The following is an 8,561-nucleotide window of genomic DNA, read 5'->3' on the forward strand; positions in this document are numbered from 1 at the left end:
GAAACTAGGCTGAAGGTAAAAATCGATGTAGGATCAAACGAGCAAACTCAAGTTTTTTTTTTCTACCATGGCTAGAAGAAAAAAAGAAGTTTGGGAAGCTTGGTCATCAGAGAAAGAAGAAGAACATGTCAAAGGTTCAATGCTATGGCTATCATGAATATGTGAACTACTAGAGAGACTGTCATAGCCTCAAGAAGGCCAACAACGAACAAGGGAAGAAGCCCATATCATTGAAGAAGTGGAAGAAGCTGAAAAGAAGAAATCCAAGGAGGAAGTAAAAGGTGTCTACTATTGTTGAGATAAGTCTTCCTCACCTAGTTCTTTTCAAGTTTATGTTTTTTATTGTAAAGTATAACTATCATGATAGTAATCATTAGAAGCATGATAGGATGCATCATGTTAGGAGATGGCGTCATAGAAGCATTCAATTGAAAGCAAGAGCTCGTGACATCATCATATAAAAGTATGAAAGATAGTTGAAATAGAAGTCTATAACAATCACCTATAGAAGGATGTAGCTCTTGGTAACCTCATTAGAAGCATAAGTAGTACTTATGGGAAAAAGAAAGTCATCTAGTATAGAGCTCATCATACATCATTCAAATGGAGCATTTGTAGGATGAGGATGATCAAGATCCTCTGTTGGAATCTTCATTGGAAGGTTCACCTATTGGAAAAAGAAAGTGTCTTGCCAATAATTCCAACTTGTATGGGATTCATGGGATGACGATATGATGTCAAACGAAGTGAAGCAGGTCAAGGGATTCAAGTTCTTTCAATCAAGGACGTTGTCGAAGGAAGTCTAGATGACCTAAAGAAAGAGATGAGGCATGTATGCTTGTACTTGATAAAATAGAGCCATGACATATGGTTGCAGATATCATGAATGGGTGCTCTACCTCAAAAGCATGATCAAAATAAAGGATCTCCTCTTGTAAAAGGATGCATGAAGGCATTGTTCACACATTGACTAGATGAACTCAACATAATATGTCCTCATATGAAATATGAGGTGGTTGACAAAGTTGAAGGAACTATGATTGGAAGTTCATGGGAGGAAATGTGTGACGACCAAAAGTCATATACACGACAAAGACATCCATCGTAGGGCAATAATTGTAAAATGTATATTGCATTAAAAAATTGATATATGATGATAAAAATGAGAATGAGGGTCCTGTATATATATCCAGGTAAGTACCCTTTCACTAACGATTATGTCCTTAGGGACATACCTTTTCATTAATTGCTAATTAATTAATCATTAACCTTATTTGTTGTCTTTTACATTATTTGTGTTTATTTTTATATAAATTTAGTTTGTTACATTGCCTTCCCCTTCAAAAATATTTGTTCTCAAAGCTTAGTGATGAAGGATTGGTTCTCCTCTGTTGATCAGAATATATTCTTATTTCTGAGCTTTCATCTTAGTTGATACAAGACGATATGATGTTTTGAGCGATAAACATAATTGTTGTATTGAAAACGGATCAAACCATCCTAGATTAATTTTATGGGAAATCTTCTGACCCTTGGAGATGTGTGGTGAATAGTTATCGTATGACTTGATTGATCTTATTTCATTATTCTTCAGAACATAAGTTTGTTTATGTTATGCGTGATATAGATTTGTAGATTTATTAAGGCGTTTACTCTTGTGACTTAGATGTAGATAAGGAATTTTTCTTGTTTGAGTTTCCTTAAACATTTTTATAGCAATTTCTTGATTTCCACCAAGCATTGTTGTTGTTGAATTAACTACTGAATCCTTATTTGGGGTGTCCTCTGTTTGAACGACAACCTCTGAGTACGTTTTTACTTCAATAGGGTTTGGATTTGCCTGAACTGCGAGCTTAGTGGTATTGATGATTGTTTCTTTAGTTTGGACTGCTACATCTGGAGATTTTGGTGCTTCCTTTGCGACAAGTTATTTGAACCTATTTGTCAATGATTTCTTTTCATCGTTAAGTTTTTTAATCTGTTTGAGCAGATTTTGATTATGATTTTTGAAACGTAAGCATTCCTCATTCTCCGAGTCAACTTTATTTTGGTCTTCACACTTCTCGTATTTTAAACACTTGATTTGTTCTACTAATGTTTGGTTAAGGCTCTTTAAACGTAAATTTTTTTCTTCTTGTTCTAACAAACGCTCCTTGAGTTCCTTCTTTGATGCTTTAACTTTCTTGACTTGTTCAAGTAGTTTTTCTCGGTGATCTCTGAGGCGTGGAATTTCTGTCTTTGCTGCAGATGACTTCTTCAAGCTCTTTTTGCTTCTTTGATATAGTTTTTTTGTTATCTTGAAACATCAAGTGATGCCAGCCTAAGCCGACAATACCCACAGTATGCATATAAAATGCATAATCTCGTTTATTCCCAGGAATTTCATTTATCCTGCCTAGTCAAACCTTCACTAGTTAAGGTTTAAGACCCCTTAATAAATTCTCATGCGGAAATGTTTCAAAAACTAATCAATGGTCTAAACCTTAATTAATCACTCCAGTGGAAACTTTACTCAATCCTCATAAACTCTGATTAATTCTTAAACCCGCGCATATTAACCATACCCTCTTACTCTGGTCTCAACACTAATCATACCATGGTTAATTGCCCTTAATCCGCTTTATTATAGAAATATACATAAATTGCTTTTAACTTTACCTTTCCACTTTTTCCACGGCTTTGGCACATTTCCCAAGGCTCACCTAAAAATGACACAAGATGACGCAGGATTGAACAACAATTGAACATCACCGATTGAACAACACCGATTGAACAAGAATTGAACAAGAATTGAACAACGCTTGCAATTGAACAATGCTCGATTGAACAGTAATTGAACTATAATTGCTCCCACGTTTACTTTCCACACAAATCTTGTTAGATTAATTCTCCATTGTTTGATCAAGGCACACTTTGTCACGCCCCTACACCTGCGGTGGTCTTTCAACTGCTTATAGCGAGGTGCGACACTACCAACCGTTTTCTTTTCACCAATACTTACGATTGTAGACTACGCCTAACATTCCCTACTTAGTTTATTTCTTGTTAGCAAGTATTATTAATGTTCCTTTATACAAGTGAAAACCCATAACATTCACATAGAGAACATTATACAAGAGAAATGCACAACAGTATAAAGGGAGGGGCAACTCCCTGCAATATGAGTCTGCTCGAATCAATATATATAATCTTCTTTTACAAGTACAAGTTAAATCTTGGGAAACCCCAAATTTACACTTAGCCAATTTTCAACTTCAGCAAATTTGTTTGCCCAGCTCATCAGCGCCTCTGCACGGTTTCCGCACGACTCACCAACCCTTTGTTCACCTCGTCGCACGATCGTGTTGTTTGCCCAACTTGGGCGTGCCTCATCGTAATCAAGTTGCCACACACAGGCGCCTTCGCACGAGTCACACCTCCGTTCACAATCTCAACACTTCAATGTTTCCACCATTTCGTCGTGCATGACGCGCCCTCACCCGGCCGCCCGTCTGCATAACCTCACCGTGTTGACCAACTCACCTCCGTGCACGGCGCGCCCTACCCGAGTCACCCGTTTAGCACCTCGGTTCGTTCGTTCAGCGGACGCCCTACTCGGGTCGCCCGTCGTGCACGTCTGCACGGATGCCTTCACCGGTCGCCCGTCGTGCACGCCTACCCGGACGCCCTCACCGGTCACCCGCACACCTCAACCGATAACTAGAACCCGTGCGATATTACCATGTCTGCCTGCCCAAGAGTGGGCGCATTATGACCTGCACCTTTTCCTACGACCTGCTCCACCCTTCGCACCTTTCCCTCGCTATCATATACTTCTCACTCGCACTACTCCATGTGTCATGCCCCTACACTAGCGGTACTCTTCCAACCGCACTACAGCGAGGTGCGGCACTACCAACCGTTTTTTTTTCACCAATACTTACGATTGTAGACTACACCTAACATTCCATACTTAGTTTATTTTTCATTACCAAGTATTATCTTTGTCCTTTATATAGTGAAAGCCCATAACATTCACATAAACATCATTATACAATAGAAATGCACAACAGTATAAAGGGAGGGGCAACTCCTTGCAATATGAGTCTGCCCGAAACAATATATATAATCTTCTTTTATAAGTACAAGTTAAATCTTGGGAAACCACAAATTTACACTTAGCCAAATTTCCAACTTCGGCAAACTCGGTTGCCCATCTAGTCGGCGCCTCCGCATGGTCGCCACACGACTCACCAACCCTTCGTTCACCTTGTCGCACGATCGTGTTGTTTGACCAACTTGGGCACGCCTCGGCGTAACCAAGTCGCCACACACGAGTACCTCCACACGAGTCACACCTTCGTTCACAACTTCAACACTTCACTGTTTCCATTGTTTCGTTGTGCACGGCGCGCCCTACCAAGTTGCTCGTCTGCACAATTCTTCGTTTCGGCGTGCACGATGCGCCCTCGCCCAGCCGTCCATTCGCACGTCCACCCGTTCACCCAAACTCGTTCACCCGAACAACTTCACTCGAGTTGCCACATGACTTCACCCGGGTCGCCACACGACTTCACCCGGTTCGCTCGAACGACCTCACCCGGGTTGCCACACGACTTCACCCGGCTCGCCTGAACGACTTCACCCGAGTCACCCGACAACCTCACCCGGGTCGCCCAAACGACCTCACCCGATTCGCTCGAACGACCTCGCTCGAGTTTCCTGCTCGACGACCTCGCTCGAGTCCTGCCTGAACGACCTCGCCCGAGTTCTGCCTGCGACCTCGCTCGAGTTTTCTGCACGAGTTTTTCGCCCGAGTTTTCTGCACGAGTTTTTTGCTCGAGTTTCTCACCCGAGTTTTTCACCCGACTTTTTTGAACGAGTTTTCCACCCGAGTTCCGCCCATCGTGCGGGCTCATCCACGCACTGCAGAACTCCTTGTTCGAACTCGTGTTGATCGAATGATGGTCGTTTGCCTCCAAATGCCCTCCAATATATACGGGCGGGTGGCGGGTTATGTCACCCGACCGACCCACGCCCAACGCCCAAGCCAACTCGTTCACAATGTGTTGTCTCGCCCAGGAGGAGGGTCGGCGTGCCCAACTCATGGGATCGCCCCCTCAACTCGCCCAACACCTTATAAACTCGTCCAAGGTTCATTTCGTTTCACATTTCGCACATCCTTCGCATGGTGGAGTCGCCCTGCCCGTCGCACGGACCGCAGGTCCATACATCCTCCCCCACTTGAAGTCATTGTCGTCCTCGACAATATCTCATCCCGGCAACCACCTGTCACCAAGATCACCATACCAAGGTATACACCCCATTGGTATGTCATATATCGGAAATCATCTCAATCCATGACCATCAACCACCCTGTCACAATCTCCACATGCTGCTCCCCATCGTGGAAGGCTAGCCCCTCCATCTCAAGCTACATGCTTCCTGCAACATATCATGTTGACCTCATCATGTGTCGTCCTCGTGTGAACTGCTGTCATGATACTCCAACACAATGCTAACACATCTCTGTGCACTACCGGTCCCCATGTTTGAACTAGTCGGGTGATCAGTCCAACTATCATGCTCAAACCATGAGAGTGAACATCCTCATGCCACCATCAGTTGTTTCTCAGAACATCCTGTCACATCCTCAACTCGATCAAGAATCCATTTCCATATAAGTGTAAGCCATGCTCAGGTCCATGAAGTAGTCCTCATCTCATCTGCAACATGCTGTCCATGATGTTTGGTACTAATGTGCTGCATGAAATCAGCCACATCTACCCCAACATCATCATCCATCTGTAAAACATCCATCTCCTCAAAGTGAAGAGATCGTCTCATCAAACTTCGACTCTCGATGTGCCACATCCAGTTCCATGAAGCAACCTCCATCATATTTGCAATGTGCCATCCCTCAAGTCTGTCATAGAAACAAGTATACACCTGTCTCATCTATCCATGTGCTGCCCATGATCATAGATCAATCAGCTCCCATGTGTCAAAGTGGTTAAGTCTCAGCTCAACCCATGCCCAAGTGTTGCCACCAAGGCATCATCATCGTTGTAACTCCATCACTCCAAAGTGTCTCATATCGATCCTCCACATCAAGTCACTCTTCCAAGCCACACCCATACATGTACTTGAAAGTATGCATCCCATTCTGCATCAAAGTCTTTGACCTCAGCTCCTCAATGCATCAGATCCTCGAAGTCCACCATATACGAAGTCCCCAAAAGTCACAAACTCATGTCATCATGAGCTCCATGAGTCATCTCCAACCAACATCTCAGCAAGCATACAAGTCTCGGCCCAAAGGTCTCTGCAAGATGCCTCAGCTCTCCATGAAGTAGGAATGCTCCATAGTCCACTCACAACTCCATCCAAGTCCATGGCCTTGTTGTACAAGAGTGCACAACCTCTCCATCGGCTCATACACAAAACATCTCCATGTCACACCAACAAATCCACCTGCACAACATCCCTGCCTTGGCACTCCTCATTGGATGCCCATAAGTGACACCTCTACAAGTGCTCCTGTATAATGTCCCTGCATAAGACTGCCATGCTCCATATCTTCAACTTGATGTCCATGACTAAGTTTCCCATGTAGTCCAACTAAGTATACCCATCACAACAATCAGTCATCCCATCCAAGTCTGCATATTCGGTCTAGTGAACTCGGTCACCCAACCATATCATCATCATCACGAGTCCCTTCCATCATAGCTCCCCCACTGAAGGTTCCACCAAGGCTTGCTCTTGGTCTCGGCCATGAGAAGTCCATCCAAGCATCATCATACCCAAGTGTGTGCCCTTCAATATGTCCATGAGTCATGCCGGGCACTTAGCCAGTTCTCCATGTGGCTAAAGCATGACCCAATCCTTTGCGACGATCATCATGTTCCTCCCTTGTCACGGGCCTTTGTACCTTTTACCATAAGGTGACAAACAACCCCAACAAGTCCTGCAATAATCAACAATCCTTGCTTCTCCATACAAGGTCTCATCATAGACATCCATGGTAAGATGCTCCCCTACATCGGCAAACTGACTTTGTTCTTCCCTGCATATGGTCCATCTACCAAATGCTCAAATGAAACACAAGTATCAATAGTACTTACATCATCATGAGGCTCCTCTATGTGAGTATCCTCATCCATCCATGTTTGCAAACTGCACGATCCTGGTCCAACTTGATCAATCTCAAGTTCATCCTCCATCGTTGTCACATCTGCAACATCTTCAATCTTCACGGCTTCCTCTTCCTTGTCAGCACAACCCGCAACTTCATCTTGCTCCATTGTCCAACCAAGTTGAAGAAGTTCGTCTTCAACATTATTTTCCAAGACTTCAAGCTCTTTTCGAATCCAGGGGTTCTCTTCTTTCAACCGCTTCAACCTGTATAAGGTAAGAAAGAGCTTCCCTTCGCATTCTTCCAAACTTGCCATGCCTTGTCATTCATCTTGGTCCAAGCACAAAGCTTCTCCTCTGCTAAACCTGTTTCACCATTCACCTGAATCACTTTGATATTCCACTTGTCCCCTGCAAAACTTGAGCTCCCTACCAAGTCTTTGGTCTTTGTAGAATCAACTCCTTGATTCAGTTCACCAGCTCTGATACCACCTGTCACGAAGTGTAGGTGTGTATCAGCTTCAATGCTTCAACACCAGCACCAGCTCCCCAACACTAGCTCTGATACCACCCGTCACGCCCCTACACCTGCGGTGGTCTTTCAACCACTTATAGCGAGGTGCGACACTACCAACCGTTTTTTTTCACCAATACTTACGATTGTAGACTATGCCTAACATTCCATACTTAGTTTATTTCTTGTTACCAAGTATTATTAATGTTCCTTTATACAAGTGAAAGCCCCCATAACATTCACATAGACATCATTATACAAGAGAATTGCACAACAATATAAAGGGAGGGGCAACTCCCTGCAATATGAGTCTGCCCGAATCAATATATATAATCTTCTTTTACAAGTACAAGTTAAATCTTAGGAAACCCTAAATTTACACTTAGCCAATTTTCAACTTCGACAAATTCGGTTGCCTAGTTTGTCGGTGCCTTTGCACGGTTGCCGCACGACTCACCAACCCTTCGTTCACCTCGTCGCACAATTGTGTTCTTTGCCCAACTTGGGTGCGCCTCGTCGTAACCAAGTCGCCACACACAGGCGCCTCCGCACGAGTCACACCTCCATTCACAATCTCAACACTTCACTGTTTCCACTGTTTCGTTGTGCACGGCGCGCCCTCACCCGACCGCCCGTCCGCACAACCTCACCGTGTCGACCAACTCACCTTCGTGCACGGCGCGCCCTACCCGGGTCACCCGTTCAACACCTCGGTTCGTTCGTTCAGCGGACGCCCTACTTGGGTCACCCGTCGTGCACGTCTGCACGGACGCCTTCACCGGTCGCCCGTCGTGCACGCCTACCCGGATGCCCTCACCGGTCACCCGCACACCTCAACTGATAACTAGAACCCGTGCGATATTACCGTGTCTGCCTGCCCAAGAGTGGGTGCATTATGACCTGCGCCTTTTCCTACGACCTGCTCCACCCT

The sequence above is a fragment of the Pinus tabuliformis genome, chromosome 8 (assembly GCF_031772625.1).
Source record: "Pinus tabuliformis cultivar Carrire ecotype Pingquan chromosome 8, CPIR1, whole genome shotgun sequence".
Lineage (NCBI taxonomy): Eukaryota > Viridiplantae > Streptophyta > Pinopsida > Pinales > Pinaceae > Pinus > Pinus tabuliformis.